This window comes from Episyrphus balteatus, chromosome 2, assembly GCF_945859705.1.
Source record: "Episyrphus balteatus chromosome 2, idEpiBalt1.1, whole genome shotgun sequence".
Taxonomy (NCBI): domain Eukaryota; kingdom Metazoa; phylum Arthropoda; class Insecta; order Diptera; family Syrphidae; genus Episyrphus; species Episyrphus balteatus.
In genome coordinates this window covers 72815086-72838436 of record NC_079135.1, presented here as the reverse complement: position 1 = coordinate 72838436, position 23351 = coordinate 72815086, and positions in this window count along the sequence as shown.

Here is a 23351-nt window from a genome sequence, read left to right as displayed (position 1 = left end):
ATAAGGAGCTACAGCCTAAACGGATTAACCGATTAATGTCAAACTTGGTATATAGCGTTATTTGGCGACTCTCCAGAGGGGTTTTAGGAATTAATTTTTTTTGACAAAAAATAACGGTATTTGTCATATACCGATTTTAGTAAAATTGAAATATCTCAAAAACGGCTCCAACGATTTTGTTTAAAAAATTCAAATGTTTGTTTTAAGCTTAGGTCTATCTTCCAATGAAAAAAATTTTTTTTGAAAATTATTATTAACGGTACCTGCCATAGAACCGTTTTTTTCAAATCCGATTATTTCGGAAACTGCTTATTTGATTTCAACGAAACTTTTTGTGGAGAAGCACTTATATAATTTAAATATAAGCCAAAAATAAAATTTTGAAAAAAATAATTTTTGGATTTTAAAAAAAATTTTGAAAATTTTTTTTTTGAAAAATCAGATTCTCGAAAACGGGACATTGAATTTTTTTGAAATTTTGTTTTTAGATGTTGATTAGTGATTTCTACAAAATGGCATACCAATTTTATTTTAAAACTTTTTTTCCAAAAACTTATTTATAAAAAATTAGTTTTTTAAAAAACTGCTCTAACGATTTTGAAAATTTTTTTTCTAAAAATGCATGTTAATATATCAATCAAAACTGCATACTTGTTTTGGAGGGCAATTTAATTTCAGATTTTATTTTATTTTTTTTTTTTAACGAATTTTATTTTTTTTTCCAAATTTCTATACATATAAAAAGTCTTAAAAATTTAAGCAACTTTAACTCTAAGAGCAAGTACGTGCGACCCCAGTCGTGCAATTTATTTATTTTGTGTGCCGGTGTTATATATTACGTATGTTAACTGGGCTTTTTGATCTGTTATTTTGTATGCAATTAATAGAAACGAATTAATCCATTTTTGAAACTTTTCCCGGTTATTTTCCAACTTTTTAAAGGGTTAATTTTTATTGGACCTAGAACATTTTACAATTCCTGAATTTTCTATAGTTTTTATTATAAAATTTTGTTTATCTTACTATATGCTGTTTACATCTTTTTTTTATATAAAACAGCATATAGTAAGTCAAACAAAATTTTATAATAAAAACTATAGAAAATTCAAGAATTGTAAAATGTTATAGGTCCAATAAAAAATAACCCTTTTAAAAGTTCGAAAATAACTAACGAAACGTCGGGAAAAGTTTTAAAAATGGATTAATTTGTTTTTATTATTATTATTTACAAAAAATAAAAGATCAAAAGCCCCATTTACATTACGTAATTAATTATACCTAAAATTTAAACAACCTTCTTGCATGAATTAAGAAAAATTTCTAGCTAATGTAGTGTTCTGAAAAAGCAAATTTGATTTAAGGGCTTATTCTTTCCACCTATTTTAATAACTAGTAAAAAAAAAAAATGGCAGCTTTTTCGAATTCTTCAAATGGGCTTGCAAATCATTATTGACACCAAAAAGCCCAAAAGGCACCCCCGTTCTCCGCGCCGCTTTAAATTGATGAGGAACTTAGTAAGTTATAAAGTAACCCTTGATATAGTGCAAGAGCTGAGAAAATTTTTTGGATACATATTTAAAGCAGAAATATGTAAAATAACTACCCAAAAACTTCCATTTGATGAAAAACATACCATTATGCAAAATTTTCATCATTGAATTCCTTTTAGGTTTTGAACAATGGTTCAATGTTTGGGACAAAAAAATATCTACACATTTCTGTGGTTCGAACTCAAAAATTTATTCTGTATGCAATTTATTTAACAAAAAAAAAAAAAACCATTAAAAATAAAACTCAAACAGTACTAATTAGTAGTGACATCTTTTAAATGGCTTTAAACTCAATTACGTTCACTTAGTGCAAAAACGTTTTGTCATTCCATTCTCACTCCCCCATATCTCTTCCCTTTGCATTCACATCAACTATCGACCTAGCCAAATTGAAATAAAAAGTGGTCCCTTAAAAGTGCTTAATTTAATTTTCCATATATTCTGTATACATTGTACAGTACACACATGAGCATATCCACACACATATCCCTGAATATATCCTGTGTGCACAATGAGCAAACAAAAAAAAAAAAAATATACCCACCGAATAGAATATGCACTCTCGATGCGACGTATTTTTGCCAAGTGAAGTCCTTTGTAGTGATTTCACAGACAACAACGCTTGCTATGCAAAATGAAGCGTATATGTATGTATCCTTAGTATTAGGTACCACTAAAAGCCAGTCCATCAGATGGGCGAGAGATGGGGGATGTAGTGAGGAAATCTGCTGGAAAATGCAAAAGAAAGTTGCCAATTCACACCATATACAATCTTGACTCGCTCCCCCTCATGATGAAATTAGCCCATGGTGAATTTTAGTTGAAAGGACTCTCATCGGATATATAGTACATATCCTTAGACTCTGTTGTGTATGCCATAAACAGTATGTAAAAATGTGGGTTGGCTTCTTCTTTATACACATGAAACCCTTTTTGGCATATCCACTCACAACAACTCATATCTACTTGTGATAAGGGCAATTTCCCTTTCTGCTCTTTGGGTTTTAAAGAAAGTCCTTTATCAAGGATACAAAACCGAAAAGAACAAAGAACATACACACACGACAAAAAAAAAAACGAAAACTGAACAAAGGATACGGATGAAAATTAAACGTTCTATAGCAGCATCGTTTGTTTTCTTCCTTTCTCACTTGCCGATGTCAGTTTCGTCAACTTTTTTTACTTGTCCTTAGCATGTAAAACCGATTTCAGAACAAAAACAAAAAAAAAAATCATGCACATATACTCACCTTATCATTCTTATCCTTGTCCCGGTGAATGTAGTTTAAACGAAAAGGTAACACACATCAAAAGATCACCTTATAGTCAGAGTAGAGGCTGACACTTTCCGTTGGTTCATGCAGCAGAAAAAATAATAGGTACTGGCTTATGGTCACCATCGTTAAGATATTTTTTTTTGCATTTTACAAAGAGGAAAGAACTTTAATTAATGAAACTGATAAATTTTAACCTCACAAGGATATTTTTTTTTAAACTCATTTTCAAATTGGTTTTTGTTTTTTTTTTTAAGCATCGCTTAATATATATAAGAGTCTGTAATTATTAATCAAAATTTTGCGTCTTAGTGAGATGAGCCCACTGTCACACCTCACACCTAGCCGAACATAATATTCTTAAAAACGTTTTTGTTAAGAAATTAAAAAAAAAATCATGTGTGCAGTTCACACATTGTAGAAGAAAAACAAAAAATCTACCTTTTTTATTCCATCACCTTTAAATAAATTTTTTTCCATAACAACTGATAACAAATTTTAAATAATCTGAAAGCTTGTTGTTTCAGCTCAAAATATTTATATTGACCATGTATGTATGTACAACGTTTACAAAAAGAGCTAGAATTTTTTGAACCCAATCACTTTTCAACAAAAAAGCAAAAAAAAACAACTATCTTCTTTCTCTTCTAACATCATTAAATCAATTTTTTAAATGACAAATTTTAATAAAATTTACATCATCTCAAAGCTTATTATTTCACCTTTTATATGAAGTTTCAATCATATTTCTACCATGTCTACAAAAAGAGTAAGAATTTTTTAAAGCCAACCATGTCGAAATTTCAAACTGAGATTACGGTACTTCCTACAATGGTGGCTGGTGATAAACAGGTTTTTTGAGGTATTTTTCAAGTTTTTCTATTTAAGATTGTGTAACTTGTAGAGCATGTACCGTTATGTGTGATATATCAAATGAATAGATTTATTATAAGCATGCGTATTAAAGTTAAATTAAATTTGTTTGTGTTCTAGATAAAAAGAAATAACGTGTTTAGAAAAAGAACATCTTTTCACCGTTATCTTAGGATTTTGAATATGAAATTAATTGCAATTTTGTACAATTAAAGTTGTTGGGCGCGCGCCGGATTAAGTCATCCCTGCAAATCGTATAGTTGATTAATTCACTATGAAACAACCTTGACAATATTTCCCCAAAAGAGGAGGCTGGCTAACTAACGTAACTTGTTTACTTATTTAAAGGAGTATTAAAATAATTCTAATGAATTAGCCAACACCGTCACTAAAACTGAATTCTGATTCTACAAATTCATTCGGTTAAAGAACTTATCGGATGTTAAAAAAGGTTTCAGGCAACACTGAGGGAAAGCCACCATAAAACAACATTTAATCAATGAAAATCACATTGATTTAACTATGATTCGAAATGATTTTGCGTTGAAGATGAACATTTTTAAAATAAACGTGGAAAAAAGTTTAATTTTTGATGGTTTCGTATCTTAAAGTCAAACAAAGACGTTTCAACTTCAATTTATTTTTCCCTCAGTAAAGACAATACTCTTTATGCGACTTCATTAAAATTATTCTTGGGAAATGACATTTTGAAATATTTAATACAGTAATTTTTTAAATCTTAAAATCTCTTTTAAGAACTCGAGGGAAAAATATAACAAGTCCTAGTACTCCGTCGCTATGAAGTGTTTTTAGTTCAAAAATATAACTATGTATGCTGTCCTTATAGAGACCACCTTATTTGGTTGATTTTTAATAATAAAATATTTATGTTTCAATACTTTTTTTTGTTCATTTTAAAAGTCAAAGTATCTGGACCCGATTTAACCACTGCCGCGTAAAGTCTCACCCATTCTAAGTTAATTACGAATCCTTAAAAGGATTCCATAAACTTAACAAAAAGCTCCTTAAGCAAAACCAAATTATGAAATCTATTAATTATTAAGATAAGTTAGGAAGCAGAAGGAAGCCAAAAATATTCAGAAAAACCCGAAGGACACACAACAACAACAAAAAAAAAATAAAAGGTAAAATAAAACTTCTGATGGTACACGGGAAAGGGCAATAACCAAAAAGCAAAAAAGCATTTTTGCGCAAAAATACTCATCTCTTTTCTTTATAGGTAACTGGCGTTTGTATTATATGAATCTGAGCAAATTGATCTCATCTCATAAAGGATTCCCATTTCCCAGATTGTATTCTTGGCCTTTACACGAAGGTTTCCATTCTAGGTATTCCTGCTACCTACCTTTTTGTTGAAGTAAATGTATGCTTAAAGGTTTCCCGATCCCGGTACTCTTTACTCTTACACAACAACAAAGCCGCAGATAACCACTTTAGATAGAAATAATAAATTCAGTTGGATAGCATTGGAAATTCAAATAAATAAAAGAAGGTGAAAGAATAGGGTGGAGGCAGGACAAGGCGTGCTATTAAATATTAATATACAATCAGATTTTGGTATTCCAAGGGAAACAAAATTCATTTTCATCATGCGATGGAAAAGGAAATGTATGAAAAGACGACTCGTGGATGAGGGTAAATCTTTGAAAACCAAACTCAGATACTATCTTTTCTGCGTTTAAAAATCAGGCCCGCAGTGATATTTGCTTAGTGCCTATTCAAACATAAACCAGATCCAGAAGATTTTACAATCCTTTAGATAGGTCAAGATAAGTAAAATCACTCGTTAAAGTAATTTTTGACGTCCATCTTGACCGAAATATTAAGCAAAAACTAAATAAAGCGGTTAAGAGGTATTGAATTCTTTCAATAATGAAATCAAATGTGCAATCTTTTATCTAAGAAACTAATAATAGACCAGTGCCGAAGCCTTCAAAAACATTAAAAAGTAAAAAAAATCATAGTAGAATGAAACCCATTGGAAAAGGAGGTGAATATGATAATAAAATGCACGACTGGGTCGCACGTACTTGCTCTTGTAGTTCAAAGTATATTTATCTTAAATATCTATTGGAAATTTAAGATTTTGTGGAGAAAAAAAAATAAAAACAAAAAAAAAATCGAAAGTTAAAAAAATTCAATTTTTAAAATATTTTTTTTGAATTTTTTTTTACATTTTACACTTCAATACCTATGATGTCTGTAAATTTTGAATAAAATTGACTTATGCTTTGATGAAATATATGAACTTAAAAAAACATGTCAATTTTTGAAAAACGGCAACGCCATATTTCCGTTCTCCGAATTTTTTTAGAAAAACTAAAAACGCAGTTTTGTAAGAATCAATAAGTCTATTTCGTATACCAAATTTAATCAAAATCGTTAGAGCCGTTTTCGAGAAAGTTGCAATACCTCGAAAACGTTATATGGGAGATATGCCTTAAAAAGGAGATATTAAAAAAATAAAAAAAAAACGGTCCTAGGGAATAACCTAAAAAACATCTGTACCAAGTTTCAAGCAAATCCATCTATCCGTTTAGGCCCTAGCTCGATGTACAGATGGAGGCACAGACGCACGGACGCACAGACGCATCGATGACGAAAACCACTTTTTTGATCTTCTCCATCATCGTAATGTTGGTTTTGATTAAAACCTCAAATTTTTTTTTCTACACGAAACCAATACTTGCCCTATAGAGCAAGTAAAAATGAAAGGAAAAATAAATTACGGGCGAGTGGCGAGTCCAGTTTGGGAAGTGGGTGTGTTGAGTTTTTAATGGTAAAAAATGGTATACCTATCTCGATTTCCCGCAAAACTACAAGTCCTATGGAAATAAAATGCACGACTGGGCAGCACGAACTTGCTCTTAGAGTTAAAGTTGCTTAAATTTTTAAGACTTTTTATATAGAAATTTGGAAAAAAATATAAAATTCGTTTAAAAAAAAAATAAAATAAAATCTGAAATCAAATTGCCCTCCAAACAAGTATGCAGTTTTTAATGGTATGTTAAGATGCATTTTTAGAAAAAAAAATTTCAAAATCGTTAGAGCAGTTTTTTAAACAACTAATTTTTTATAAATAATTTTTTAGAAAAAATGTTTTAAAATAAAATAGGTATGCCATTTTGTAGAAATCACTAATCAACATCTAAAAACAAAATTTCAAAAAATTCAATGTCCCGTTTTCGAAAATTTGATTTTTCAAAAAAAAAATTTTCAAATTTTTTTTAAAAATCCAAAAATGATTTTTTTGGAAATTTGTTTTTTGGCTTATATTTAAATTGTATAAATGCTTCCTCACAAAAAGTTTCGTTGAAATCGAATAAGCAATTTCGGAGATATTGGATTTGAAAAAACGGTTCTATGGCAGGTACCGTTAATAATGATTTTCCAAAAAAAAAACTTTTTCATTACAAGGTAGACCTTAGCTTAAAACTAACATTTGAATTTTTGAAACAAAATCGTTGGAGCCGTTTTTGAGATATTTCAATTTTACTAAAATCGGTATATGACAAGTACCGTTATTTTTGGTCCAAAAAAATTAATTCCAAAAACCCCTCTGGAGAGTCACCAAATAACCAAGTTTGACATACCAAGTTTGACATTAATCGGTCTATCCGTTTATGCTGTAGCTCCTTATACAGACAGACAGACAGACAGACGGACTTCCGCGACCCACTTTTTTGGCATTCTCTACCATCGTAATGTCATGGAAAAATGCTATCTCAACTTTTTTTTTTGTACGAATGCATAACTTGATATGAGGCGCTAAGAACTAAAACGGCCTAACCCACATTTTCAAAAAAAAAATCAAACTGAGTATACAGATCGAACCGCAATAAAACAATTGATAATATAAAAATACATTCCTATTAAATTATATTAAATAGAGTTAAAATTAGAGCCAAAAACTTTTGTCACTCTAGTGAACGCCATTTTGGCTTCGGCGACAAAATTGCCTAAATCATTTATAACAAATGTAGTTTCGGAATAAAAAAAATATCAGACCTTAGCCCAAAAGTATAGCCAACACTCCTAACTAAAAAAAATACAAACTAATAATTAAATAATATTTTTTTATAACTTTTACAAGCCAACAAAAAAGAAACCCTGAAAATATGATTTTCCTTAAACTCGTTTTTCTCAAAACGAAATTTTTGGGGTTAGGCCGCTTTGGCGCTGAGCGCCTCATATATGTATAGTACCTAGATATATCGCAAGTAAAAAGTTGTATGGCAAAGTTGTAGGTAATAAAAAGATATATAACTTTTGTATCAACAATATTTTCACAAAACCTCAAAAATTAGGTGAAAAATTAAAAAAAAACGAGTTTTTGGTTGTTTATTATTATCTTTTTCAAAAAAAAAGTTTTTTCTACGAAATTTGGTGACTGTAATTTATTTGATTTAAAATATTTATTTTTTCACCTTATTTTGACTAAATATAAAAAAAAAAAACAATCTTATTTTCAATCAACCAATCCAATCTAATTTGGATCAACCCAAGAGCAAAAAATCACTTATAATATCATAAAACCCCTTACAAATGCTTTAATATCCAGTCTTCAATTTTTGTACCAAAAATTATTTTTTTTTTAACTAAAAAATAATTTTTCAAAAACTAATCATCAAAAAATCAGCTTTTTTCAAAAGATTAGGCTTGTCAAAATTCTGGCAGGGTCAAAATTCTTTTGTCAAAATTTTGCTTTCAAAATTCCAAAACTGGTTTGGAAAATGTTAAAAATCCTTGCTTTTTAACATTTTCCAAACCCAATTTTTAAAAACAGATTTTTTTTCAAAAAAGCAGAAGTTTGAAAACCAGAATTTTGAAGTCAAAATTTTGAATCGGAAAAGTTATTCAAGTGTTGATAAGCTCATTAGATTTGAAAATTTGTCGTCGGAAAGGTTTAAGCGAAAATTCACGCTCGAAATAGTGAATAAATTCGATATAGTGCGTCTACTGCACTTATAATTCAAGCGTTCAAAACCAATTTATTAGATATCTTCTGGTGTTTGTAAAGACATTTAACCGATTTGTATGTTAGTTAGTATCTATGGTTAAAAAAAAATACCAAACTTTTTTAAACGAAAGAGCTGAGCAGCGAACTTATAATTTATTTTAAAATTCTTAAAAAAAACTAATTCAATGTATTATTTGACTTATCCTTTTTTGTTTGCTAGAGCATTCTACCTATAGGTTTTTTTTATATCATATCAAAAACTCACTTAATTAAGGATCTGTTGAATTTTTTCAAAGGTTTTGGGTTATTTTACAATTTTTTCACTTTCAATCCAGAAAACTTACCAAATTGCTTTAATGAATGCGCTCCTGCAATCCTACAGAAATAAAACCATATTGAATCACTGGACAAGAATAAGACGTTTTCTAGGTGACGATAGCAAAACTGCGACGTCCTTGCATGAATCTAACTCCCTATGAACCCTTTCATCATGTGCTCGCACCACTATAATATCATAGCTCAGGGAACAGATACATATTTTTTATCCGTTTTTGGTTAAGTTCTAGGTATAACATATGCTTGCGAGTTGCGACCCCATGACGACCTGTTTGAATGTCAGTGGCTGACAGACGAACTCCACACGTACAAATCAGAGTCTAGGTCAATGATTTATTGTTGAATCTGAAAGTAGATAGAACGTCTTCTCGAACTGTGTCAAGCCGCTGGCAAACTGTTTAGTATTCCACAAGGATTTCAAATAATACCATTTCCCTCTCCTGCACAAACATACATACATAAATGAATGTTGGAGATCGCCTGCAATTTTCAACCCGGGATATAATGTAATCATCGCCTAGAACTCAGCTTGGCTTTCGAATAAAGGGTATAAGGGTACTATCTGAAATTCAGTTGAACAAAAAAAAAAAGAACAAGTAGGTGCTGAGGTGCGATGCTAGCAAGCAGTCTTCGTCGTTTTCATCGAAGAGACACAATCTAGGAAAACTATGGTGATTGCAGAATAAGTTTTGAAATTCAGTGTTTTTGTTGATGGTGAGTACAATTTAAAATGGAATGATTATGAAGTAGGTTACTATGGTATAGCTGGTGCTACCTTCATTTGGTTTACCTATACTTTCTTGGAATGTTTTTGTGGTGTTATTACAAATTGAGATAATTTTTGTTGGTAATGGGGAGACTGAGAGAGAGAGAAGTTAATTTGATATATTCGTAGAATAAGTTAAGGTCAATTAGCATAATGTTATCTTAGGTCTTCGAGAGATCAGTTATATTTTTTTTTTTTCCTTTACAAAATGAATATTCAGATTACCTTTTATTCGCTTTGAAAGCGAATGGAAACATAACCATTAAAGTATAGATGAATTCTGTTTGTGTTGAGTGTGGTGTTTTATTTGTCCGCCTCTTTAGACGGAGAAAGTTTATTATCTGGGATATTTCTAAACATACTGTTTGTTATTTTTTGTCCCAACAAAAATTAATCAAACATTTTTTGAGGGTAGTCATATCTCCGAATCAGTTACTTGGGGAAACAGTACCTATTGTTTTTTGATAATGTACAGTTTTTCAAGTAAATAAACCTTTATGTCGAGGTGCTTTATAATGTTTTTAAATCCACCTTAATTTATGGGAATGGTTAATTTCAGATATTCAAATTTAATATCAAAGGTAACAGACCACTTTGATTCTGTGTAGCCTAGAGAACTGTCTGGAAAATTGAATAGTTTAATAAGTCATTGGACGCCTTTCGAACAAATGATGATTTTTTTCTTGCAGAAGGTCACTAAATAATAAAATAATATAAGCAATAGAGAACTCATTCCAAAAGCACGGCCACATTTGGTGGCAAAAAGAATGTGATGTGATGATCTTTTTTTTTTTACAAAATCTAGAAATACGAGGTTAGTAGATATTTTCTTTTTTTAGCTTGGCATTCAAATCACCCAAAACAACTTTTATATCATAGCTAGGGATTTGCTCTGATATTCCCGAGTATAAACAGAAATTTAATGTTTAAAGAAAAAAAAAATAAAAAACCGCCGCACCACAGCTGCACCATCGCCGTTTGGAAGAAAATTTCGGCGCACCACCGCAGCACCACGACAGCACTACGTCCGCACCATTTCATTTTGAATGAAAAATTCGGTGCACCACCGCCACACGACCACTGCACCACGTACGCAGTATTTCATTTTGCGTGAAAAATTCGCTGCACCATGATACATAATTTTGGATTATGGAAAACCAAAAAAAAAAATTACTGACGAGAAGGAGATTCGACCCCGAGTATCCAGAGCACTTTTTGTTGCTTTGGAGAAGACGACTTTAAAAACATTTGTATAAGTACGAGAATAAAAATTTTGATCATGGTGCAGACGTGGTGAGGTGGTGGTGCACCGAAATTTAAATTCAAAATGAAATGGTGCGGACAAGGTAAATTCGTGGTGCGGAGGCGGTGGTGCACCGAATTGTTCATTCAAAATAAAATGGTGCGGACGTATGCGTACGTGATGCAGCGGTGGTGCGGAGGAGTTCCATTTTTACTCAGGTTGTCTATAATATATCCTTGTAAGGACTCGTCATTAATTAATTCTTCTGTAAGACTGTCAATTTTCCTTTATAACCTTCTAATCCTGGCCGCGTTGTTACTACGACCAGCGGAGGCCTCCAACTTGGATAGCCAGTACCCTAAAAAACTCCAAAATTTTTGAATGTTTTCAATTAGTACATTTAAAGGATTCGTTAAATAGTTCATCCAGAAAATGTTTGTCGATGCCACCGAGATGCAACGAGAAGTGCCGAAGTAGAAACCCAATCTACCCCTGAATTAATTTATAAATACTTTTTCCTTAACCTTTTATAAGCATTCCCAGCTTATAAATAAACAGAATTCAATGTCTAAAGTAAACAATGTCCTAAAAATTACTTCCAGAAGTTAAAATAAATTCTACTCCCACATTCCACCAAAATAAAAGCAAAACTTTTGTTGTTGTATTTAAAAATGACTTGCCAAACAATCATCCCAGAAATCAATCTAATCAAATTATATCAGACCTCTTCCAAGCTCCAAAACAGACAACTTTTTGTATGTTTTACTTGCTTCACAATTAATTCAATAAAGAACGCACCAATGCGATACACCCCATCACGCCATCAACCTTTAAATTTAAAGACTCTTTTCATTTGCCAAGACACGAAGCAATATAAAAATCTTAATGTAATTCCCTCTGAGACGCCTTTCTAATGAAAACTAAATGAATCGAAAAGTGCTCACACACATACATTCATATACATAACTATGATATAGAAAGTACGACACCAGTCTCGACTCCCTATATAAGAGTTTCTCGAGGCATTTCTCTCCCAAGGATTCAAATATACACAAACAGTAATCTAAAGCTTCTATGGCGATGATGCTGCAATGCCTTGTGGCGTTATCAGGAAACCCATTCCAGAATTCGTGTAGTATCGTTTTACACCCCGATCCCGGTTATACCACAAGAACAACAACATGCAGTATGACACCCATGTTGTCTACTGTTGGCCGGGTGTCATTTTGCGCCCCCAACATTGGCAACTGTTTCTTGAACAGCAAATGTCACAGTGGAAGTGTACATAGAGTCATCGTCGCCAGCAATAAGCCCCACTGACTACTTCGTCCTGTTTTCCTTTTTCGTCTTCGTCTCTGTCTTCTTCTCTATCTCTGAAGTCGTCTTCGGCCGCCAACACCATCACCGCTCTGCCACCGCACCGCCAACGAAGAAAGGACAATGGTAGAGAGGATGGCAGGGCAAAGGAAGGCAAGGCAAGGCAAGGCAAGAGCTCTAAGCAATAAATAAATAATCGATGGAACGAGCAATTAATTTCCCATTAGGGGGTTACTGTACTTCCGCAGTCACATTGTCTTAACATGTCTCCAAAAGCCATCAGTCCGGAACGGAATGGAGGCATTTGTTGGGCGCGGTCTATCGCCATCTTTTGAATGTTACGTAGCGTAGAGAGGATTGCCTCATCCTTTGGCTGCACGTAATCTCCCTTCTATGCTTTTGCACATTGCCTCTTCCACTGTGCCACCATGCGGCCACGTCACCTCTTTTATTGTGTTGAATGTAACGAATCCATTTGGAAATTAAGAGATATTTCCTATCTGCTGGATGCAATGCATCGGGTGTGAGAGTCCAAAGAAGGGGAAAGGCGGCCACTACCGCCGGCATGAGTAAGTGTGTGGTTTGGATTAGGAATGGTTTTCTCTGGTTCTGTAACAAGTACGTGCAGTGTTTACAATTCGTATCGATCTGGCACACACGTTACTTTCCCTTGGCCATTTTTGCTTTACTTTGCCTCGAGAGTATAGATTCTCGAGATACTAGAGCTACTATTATAAATGGAACTTATTTCCTTGGACTTGTAACAACATTTTGAAAGACGAAGTTCATTTGAAAAAGGAATGAGAGTGTTTAACTTGAAGCAAAAAGTAAGGAAATTCCTTATTGAAGCCAAACCACTTTGTTTTCCCCTCTTATGACTGTTTTTGGTGTAGACGTGGCATATTGTGCTACATGAGTTATTGGCGAGGCATTCATAGGAAAGTTGCGTTAGCAATTCAAGAAGCTACTTGTGGGACGAAAAGTTAAGGATTGTATATTTTAACAACAGGAATTTGACCTTTAATCAACATTTAGGGCTTTTTGTGAGGAAAGTTAACAGTTTTTGAAGACTTAAAGCTAAGTCATTGATTTTAAAAGGAATTAAAAGAAAGGATATTAGTAGGCTACTAAAAAGTGAACCTATATAGTTCAAACTCATGCTTTTATCAACCTATCTGTTGCATTGTTGTTTGAAGGCAGCTTGAACAGTAATGGAGCTAATAGGTATTCGATTTTCAATCGTTTTGAAAAGTTCTGCTAAGTCTTTCTTAATATACAGACCACAAAATAGGCACCCATCAAACCTGGCACGATCTAGTTAGACCCTTTTTTATTTTTTTTTCCAGATTTTCGAAAAAAATTGAAAAAATTCCTCCAAATTCGTCGAGTGAGACATCAAACGAAGGGTCTCTTTAAGCTGTATTCATAACTGAAAAGCAAAAGTTTCTTTAATGTATGGTTGCTGAGTTATTTACATCCAAATATTTTTTGCTATGATTCGGAAGCACACGTTTTTAGATCTTCCCTATTTCTTTGGCAACAACGTTCAAATCAATTTTATATGAATATAAATAGGGAAGCAGTAAAATTTTATACTTACTTAAACAAAAAATCCAAGAAATAGCATTAACATGGTCTTAAAGTGGTTTTTGTTATAATTATTTTTTTTGTTTTTGTCATTGAATTTGAACAGTTATACATGAATCCACTAGCGAACATTTTTTTGACATCAATTTAGCTAAATTTCTAGCTTATATACAGTTTTGAAAAAGAAAATTCTATAAACGCTTATTCTGTCCTCCATTTTAGAAATAATATTTTACCAAATAGTCTATAAAAATGAAGAAAGTATAGTAAAAATAGGAATTTTACCATAATATTTCGACAAATTTCAAAAGGCAGGAACTCCTTAGGTATAGGAGGCCAAAAGTTGAAAAAAATTAGCAGCATATGGGTGGTGGGAAAATTTAGGATAAATGGTATATGAAAGTTGAAAAATAAACTGCCCACAAACGAATTGGGGGAAAGGGGGTGGATAAAAAAAAAAAAACTAGTGAAATCGTACAGGGCAGAAAAAATAGAATGTTTTGTTCGAATTCACTAGTCAAAAAGTTTTTTATAGAAATCAAAGTACCTATATTTTTCTAACGTTTTTTTGTGCGCTGAGCTCGAATCTGAAGTCAGAAAAATTCTATCACATCACGTTTTTGATATATTACCATGCCAAAACATCACAAAAATAGTGTTTTGGACGTTCAAAACTCAATAGCACAAAAACTATGCACGTTAGAACTATTCTAGTGCTAGATTCAAGTTAAGAAGGTAAAGGCCATTAGAAAAATATTATTTCGTTTCTATGGAAATATTTTTTTTTTTTGTTTTTTTTTTTTTCAATATTTTCTAACAAAAGTATAGTTTTTCCACACAATCTTAAATAAAAGGTTTTAATCTAAATTACTGCATTCCAAACTTTTAAAAAATCAAAACATTTTTTGGCAAATTTTTTGATTGAAAAATAGTTATTTTTCAAATTAAATTCGTCAAAAATCCAAAAATTTACTTTTTCGTAAAAAAAAACACATTTAAAATAGATAGAAACCATAACAAAGTAATTTTAAACCAAGTTTTGTTAAAATCCAACCACTTTTGCAAAAGATAAAAATAAAAAAATCTTATTTTTGCATTTCTGAGGTTATATAAAAAAATGGTTTGGGTAAAAGTTGTAGACACTTTTAATATACCTATACAACCTTTGTATTTAACTTTTTTCGATAGGAGGTCTATTTTTGACGGAAATTGTAAAAAACCACGATTTTTGACACTCACCCACCTCCTTTCCCCCAATTTGTTTGTGGGCAATTTATTTCTAAAAAAACAATTTTTAAAATTTTTTCAATCTAAGACCGATAACAACCGATTTTGATAATTTCTTAAACTCTTCTTAGTCTTCACCATTCGCAACTCTTCCGTGCTATTAGGATTTGAAATTCGAAACGAAAACAGTTTTTTGACCCACCCTACTAGTAAACTTCCATATAGAACAATTTCAATACAAATGACAAAATACAAAAAGCAGACTCTTTCTTTTCTGTCCCTATGCCGTTGTAAGTAGCTAATGAGGCAAACATTACAACAAACAATTTCTGGCAGATAATCTTTTTTACATTTAATCTACTTACGATACATAAATCCTCCAAACACTCATTCGATTTGACACCTAGAATCTAGGTCAAAAACTTTCTCCAAACCGAAGTCAATTAAGAGTGGTGTATGTAACCATACTCTATTTTGCATGTCAAAATTTATGTTTTAATGAAATCCTTACGAGTCTAAGTACTAACATTCGAAACACCGCTGCCGAGTCATTTATGTCAAAGATTTAATGCTTCAACAGTTTGAATAAGTATCGTGTTGAAATTCACTAACAAACCGGTTATAATCGCTAACTTCCGTGTTGCGTGTGAATTAACAATTCAGTCATACACGGCCAAAGATAAATGTTTTTCTCACTCATTTTGATTATTATTCGGTCGGTTGGTATAATAATTTCAGTTTTTTTTTTTTTATTTAAACTAATTTGTTGTTTTATAGCCACTGTTATAGGCTAGAAAGTATAACTCAAGTGAAGGAAGTTGGTATTTATTTAAATGACAAATGCTAATAGGTTTTGTGTATTAAAGGCTCGCTATAATGAGCTTGTAGTGTTTTATTTTTTTTGGGTATAATTGCGTATAACAATTAATGTGGAAAGGATGTTAGGCTACATTATATTTAGAATTTATTTTAAGGAACTAAATTGTTGGGTGATATAGAGAATGACCTGGTGGCTTGATGATTAGGCATTTCAATGTCGTGCTATTAAACAAAAAGCGTGGGCTTGTACTCATAAAATTGTTTATCCTAGAAGTAATTTTTTTTTTATTGCAATAATTGTTGTTAATGGTACATATCTCCATTGTTCTTCATAAGCTGAAATAAGCTACACAAGTTTCTAGTGTATGTAGTATATACAAATTACTTTTGTATTAGGTCCGTAGAAATGATTTTTTTATGTTGCTGAACTAAAATATCACAGGTCAGAATAATTCTCCAACAGACTTTTATCTTGTAGTTTTATATAAGGGTTTTTTTTTGAAAATAATTTTTTTGAAAAGGGTTTAATGATTATCCCGAAAAATTTTGTCTAATATGTCGATTAATAAAAATTTCTTCGGTTTATTTTTACAGATATTACTTTGAAGTAGTCGGCAACTTTGTATATCTACTTGGATTGCACTATAACATAGAACAATGACATCAGTGCAGAGATAAAGCGAAGAATCCCTCTTGTGAATCGCTATTTCTTCCGACTAATAAGTCATAGCTTGTCGCCCCAGAATTGGTTTGTTCCATACGCCACTTTTGTCGTTTTTGAGTTAGGACTGCAGTCTATGGTAATTTTGTGTGCCCTTAATCTCTGATCAGATTTGCACTATGGCTTTCTTATCCCGAGATATCGAACATTTTGTTCCATATCCATCAAAATCAACCATTTTTTTTGCGCTTGGGACAACTTTTCCATATAATTTTTGGAAATTTTTTGTTAAGAATTGTTTTGTTCCACGTGTATACCAATTCTTTAAATAATCCTTTTTAACAAAAAAACCAAACCGACTTCCATGGATCAGAACGAAATTGAAATGGGACCAAACTGCAGGCACCAGCTTTCCAGTAAAAAAAAAAGTATCAAAAAATTGATTCACTTCGTCCAAAGTTATGAGGTAACAAACACAAAAAAAAAAAAATTTTTAAAAAGAAGTTGTCTATAAAGCCGATTTACGGACGATGATTTTACGTTATAACTTCGTAAGAAAACAGGTTGTGTGCTTTTAAAATGAGACAATTGAAGCGTTTATTTATTTCAAACAATCATAATTTACAAGCTAACAAAAATTACCTTTTTCTTTTCCCATTATATTAACTTTTTAATTATAATTATGCCATTGAAAAGCCAAATATTTCTTCTAAATAATAAAACCATTTTTAAATTTTTACAATGCTTAAAAAGTATTAAAATAATTTATTAAAAACAATCATTTCTTATGAAAAAAGTGAAAAAATCATTTCCATCACCCAAAAATTCATTTTTTTGATATAACAACCTATAATAAATTTTATACCACCTGAAAGCTTATTGCTTCAGCTCAAAATATATATATCGATCATGTCTATCAGGCATCTATAAAAAGAGCAAGAATTTTTTGAACTCGATCAATTTTCATCAAAAAAAGCAAAAAAAAACATATAATTTTATATCATGTAAAAGCTTATAATTTCAATTATCATATGACGTTTCAATCTTATTTCTAAGATGCCTAGAAAAAAGTTAGAATTTTTTAAAGCCACACTGGTGGCTGTTCGGGATCAATAGATCTCCACAGGTGTTTTGAGGTATTTCGTAAGTTTTTTAATTTAACATTGTGTAGCTTTTAGTAAATGAACAGTTATGTGTGATATATACGGTGACCATATTTCTGTAAGCGAAACCCGGGACAAATAAAAAAAATAGTAAGATCATTTTGAAAATTTTAATTTTTCAAAAAAAAAATATAATTTTTTTAAATGAGTTTTCATAATTTTTCCTTATTTTGGTATCAAGATTTCCTAAACGATTTAATGGGAGCATTTTTGATGAATTCGTTTAAATCGTTTACGAAATCAGAAATCATTTATTAATCAAAATCAGGAGATTATTAAATGATTTTGAAATTGTAGGATCTTTAATTCAACTTTTAACTTGTCCTTAAAAGTTTATAAACTCTTCTTCTTTACTCTTTCATTTGTTGTTCATTATTCGAAAAAAAAAAATTTCCTGGTGTAGCTTTTCAACCTGACAAACAGAACCTGGAACTAATTAATTGACTAACAATTTTAAGAACTAAAACCTAATCTTAAGGGAAATTTTTTATTTTCGTTGCACATTACGCAGTCTAGCCAACGAAATTCTTACCTGTGCTAGAATATTTTGAGAGTTTTCAATTGTTTGTCACTCCCATTTATTTGTCCAGTCAATTTTTCTTGCTCCAAAAGTTTTTTAACTTTGGAGACATAGAAAAATTTTCGTTTTGCTTCATCAGCGTACTGAACTGAATGCTTTATCCGAAAAATTAGAAAAAATTTAATTTCCAAACACTGTTTTCTTGTTTTCTGTACAAATATTGAAAATATAATGTGCAAATACGGGACAATCACGGGACAAATAACAAAATACGGGACACTTATACGTCCCGGGTTTCTTAAATAAAAACCCGGGACAAGCTGTAGAAATACGGGACAGTCCCGGGTAAACCGGGACGGATGGTCACCGTAGTGATATACCAAATGAAAGGTAACATCATCAGGATGCTCAATAAAATCAAATTTGTATTTGCTTTAGGTCAAAAGATAGAACCTGTTGAATAATAAAACTTTATTTTACCGTTATCTCAAAATTGTGACTACAAAATTGATTGAAATTTTGCACAGATATAGTCCTGTTTATTGTCTATCTACACTATAAATTTCATTTATTTATCTGTTGAAGAAAAGCTAAAAACGGTTAAAAAATGTAAAAAAAAACTTGGGACAAAAAAACTTGTTTTTCCCGTTATTCGGTCAAAAACCATTTTGGAATACCAGTTTTTTGCACATGTATGCGCACTAGGGTGTCCGTTATTTCCCCAAGTGATGTTTTCGGGGGTGACACCCCCCAGATCGAAAGTTTAGGGCCTAAATACGGGGAATTTAGCAAAAATAAATTTTTTGGAGGTCATTAACCCGTGCCTCTAAGGTCATACTTTCCCCATACAAATTTGTATGGGAAATTTTTAACTCATAGACAAAATTTTTTTTCTTTCAAGTTAAATCATCTATTTTTTAAAATGTTTGTTGATTCTGGTTGGAAAATAGTTCTTTTAAAAGATTACATTCAAAATTCCCCGTTAAAAAATTTTTTTATATTTTATTTCGGTTTTTGAAATTATTAGCTGTTTTCGTAGTTTTTGCTTTCACCTATCACATAATTTTAAATGCAGTTTTATTGGTTTTTAATTCTTTTCAAATATTGCATTCAAAAATTTGTGCATAAATCATAAATTTTTATTTTTTTAAAATTTTTTTGAAATTTTTGGGAAATAACGGACACCCTAATGCGCACAGTCATAGACTACATGTTCTATAAGCTTGATCTTTTTTGAATGCTACAAAAAATTAAAAAAAATTAAAACTCACCCAAAAATACACCAAAATAAGTAGGTGTTTTTTAAAAATTCATATTTTAAAACGCAGAGACTTAAAAAAAAAAATCCGTATCAAATCTTTTACTTTTTTTTATTATCTTTCGAATGACGTTTTTCAAATTGTCAAAAAAAAATTCCCCTACCTATAATCACTACTTTGTCAAAGGTCTACCTCATGTTTTAGTTTAAGAAAACCATTAATAGCTTGGTTTTGAAATTTTTTAGTACAATTGTCAGTCTTGCAATAAATTTATCTATTGATTAAAAATATTCAACTCTCCACATTGTCGCGTTTAAAAAATAGCCAATTTTTTGAAATTTTGTTTTATGCCTATTTACCCTATTAAAAGATAAAATTTTTAAAATCCTTCAAATGTATTTAACTTAAGGTTATTATGTTTCAAATAAGCTATAGAAGATTTTTGTATCTTTAATAGTTTATTTTTAATTTTTAATTGAAATTTTTTCCGCACTGCTAAAAATTTCAAGTGGAACGTTAGAAAATGTCGTCACTTTTTCGTGGTGGCTGCCATGGTTCATCGGTTTATAAGACGTTATCACGTCAAAAAAATACAGACGAATTGAATACTTCCTCCTTTTTGGAAGTCGATAAAAAAAAAAGAAATGTGGTTTGATAATGATCGCAAAACAAAACTTTAGTATTGGTTTGTGCCACCTCCATTACAGTTCTGTGTTTGAAAAAGTTGAGAATTTTTTTTTTCCTCGTGTACATATGAAAAATCGTTTTCAAAAAATGTAGGAGGTGGGACACAAGTAAAATAAGTTGACTTTTACGTTAATTAACCTAGTTTGTTAACGATTTAATAAAATATTATAAAAAAACTTTTATCGCACAGTTTCGGAGTTCCAACTACGCAAACCTTTAAATGCGTTTTTCTCGAAAAAGTGCCAATTGCGTATGGAACAAAACAATTCTGGGGATACGACTATAGTTAAGAAATCTGTGTACAAGATCATAATCATCCAAATTCTGCTATTCGTGTAATGATTGGTCCATATACCAAATCCTTACACTGACGGAATTCCTGAAAAAGGCCAACGAATTTTAAGTTGAGGCACAAAATTTTGTTACCAACCTCAACTAAATTGAAATTCGGTGAAGATATTCCATTCCTTCTTTGTAAAAATAAATGATTCAAATAAGAAAAAATGTTAATAGGCACAGAGAGTTAGATGATAAGCAAACAGAGTTTTTAAGTTAATTTAGATCTTTTTTCAAGATACAAACATATTTAGTGAGACCCTTTTGTCAATGTCTAGACTCTAGACGTAATAAAACTCTGATATCAGCATACCTAACCTTATTAATATACTTTCTCAATTGTCGTAAGATTCACAATCGGATTATGGTAGATTATAAAAATCAAAACCGTAAGCCACTTATTTGTTTGTTTTGCTTTTTTCACATTTTGTAATTTCTTATCTTTTCATTACATACATATTACAAAAAAAAAAAAAAAATTACCTACATGACCATGAAGTGTTAATGTGCACACCTCAATGTACCACATGCATAGCTAAAGGTGCCTTTATACCTACATTAGATAGATACCATCATTATAAAATATCTTTTCTTCCTTTTTTTTTGGCAAATTGACACCATAATACCTCTACAACCTAAACTTTTTTCTATTACATTTTTTTCCATATTATTTTCTTAGTGCTTAATTTTAATAGAATTACATGATACGAAAAAGGAATAACACAAATTCTTAAGACTTTTCCCATCACGATTATGTTACAGACTCGTCGTGTCGGTGATACGAAGTGGTGCGTGATACGTATAGGAATTTTAATTATCCTTTCACATATATAGATACCTACTAACAAAATTAGAATAGAATTACAGATATCCATATCCTTTCTATGCATAAGCATTTATATAAAGATGTATATGGAGATACCTATAGAATATACATATACATATAATTCTTTGTGGTATGTATTTGAATGGGGATTTTTTGCACTAAAAATACGGATTACAAAATTATCTCGTACTCATCCCTTAAACAAACATTATATTTCGTTAATGCTTGTGTTGTGATGATATTCAGAAATCCTTCCGCTTGGATGGTGCCCTTCGTCTTCATCAGAAGAAAAAGCAAAAACCTACAAAAACCAAAACCAGCCCAAGTCGTCGATGCCGAAGCTGATGCTGATGCTGAAGCCGACGAAGCCAGTGTCTGTTTTCTGTTTTGTGTTTTGTCAGTGTCACCCACCATAACCCCTGAGCATACCACAGAATTTCGAATCCTTTGTGCGGTTTGGCTCCTTTGTGACAAATTTAGATTTTAATTGAATTTCGCATATTTCCCTTGATCAAAGTGGAAACTCAAGAGTATTGGAAAACTGGGAACAATCCCAAACCACCTTTGCATGGAAATCTCCACTCTCTTCTCTTTCCGACCTCAATCTTCATCTTTTTCATTCTTGTATACCTTGAAAGACCAACCGTCGGCGTTGTTGTCGACGACGTCAGTGTCGTCGAGACAATAATATATTTTCCTTAAAACAGACATCAGCATCCTTTTTTCTTCCTTTTTTTTTGTGTTGTTGGGTGTCAAAATTACGGTCTTTCATATATGAGCTTAGCTTTATTATTATTCATGTAGGTAAAGGTATATGTTTTGTGTAAAAGATATAAAAATTAAATTACAATAATTATTGTAATGAGGATATGATATGTATAAGAGTATTGCAGCACCTTTGATAAGGTGAACCATAGCGTGACGAAATGTGTTTTGGAGAAAATTCCTACTTACGCTACCGGAACCCTTGATTTGATTGAAATAATTAAAAGATTATCATTCGACAGGTCAGGGGGCGAGGGGGGAATTAATTTATAATTTTCTAAACCTTAAGCCATTAACGTGTGTGAAATGTTGTTTTTTTTTTATATTGGAATAAATTTCTGAATAAAATTCAATTCAATACACGACATAAGGATATCCTCACTTAAGTGCTGCGGAGAAAGCGGTAATAAACAATGGGTGGGTAATATATTTTAGTGCTGTAAATGAATAGCTGTTTGGTATTTCACTGAATCGTATCAATGACTGGCAAGAATATACTCATTTCATTATATTTGTAGTTTAAGAAGACTTTATATTGTGATGAAGCTATTTTCATTGTTTTCATTACAACATGATGATGAATTGTATTTCACTTCAGTGTGTGTTAGTTAATTGAATTATATCATTGGAATTTAGATAAAGATATATTATGAGGGATGATTACAGATGATTGTCAGTTCTGTTTTTTGTTTTGAGGAAACGGTGTTTAAGGAGGGAAACTCATAAGTTGAAACGATTCTTTTCATCACAACATTATTATTATTTAGTATATTGATAAAATCTAACCTATTCAGAGGTTTTGACTCTCGATGGTTGCGAATTGACAAAATTCTCTGTATTTATTTTTAAAGTGATAGTATATACCTATTTATAAATGCAATTTTGACCATAAATTTGACACAGCCTAATTTCTGCAATACCATCCCTTTATTTCTTCGATAATGCGTTTTTCAACTTGTCTGTCTTATTTCAAAGGTGAGGGCATGGCCAACAAAGGTCAATACTCCATATATTATATATTTGCGAATAGAAAGATTTTCAATAACCGTTAAGATGTTTCAATACAACAATTAACAAAAAAAAAGTACGCATACGCCCCAGTGAACATTTTTATTTTAAACAACAAACAAATAGTAAAATCTAATAGCTAAGATGAATTTT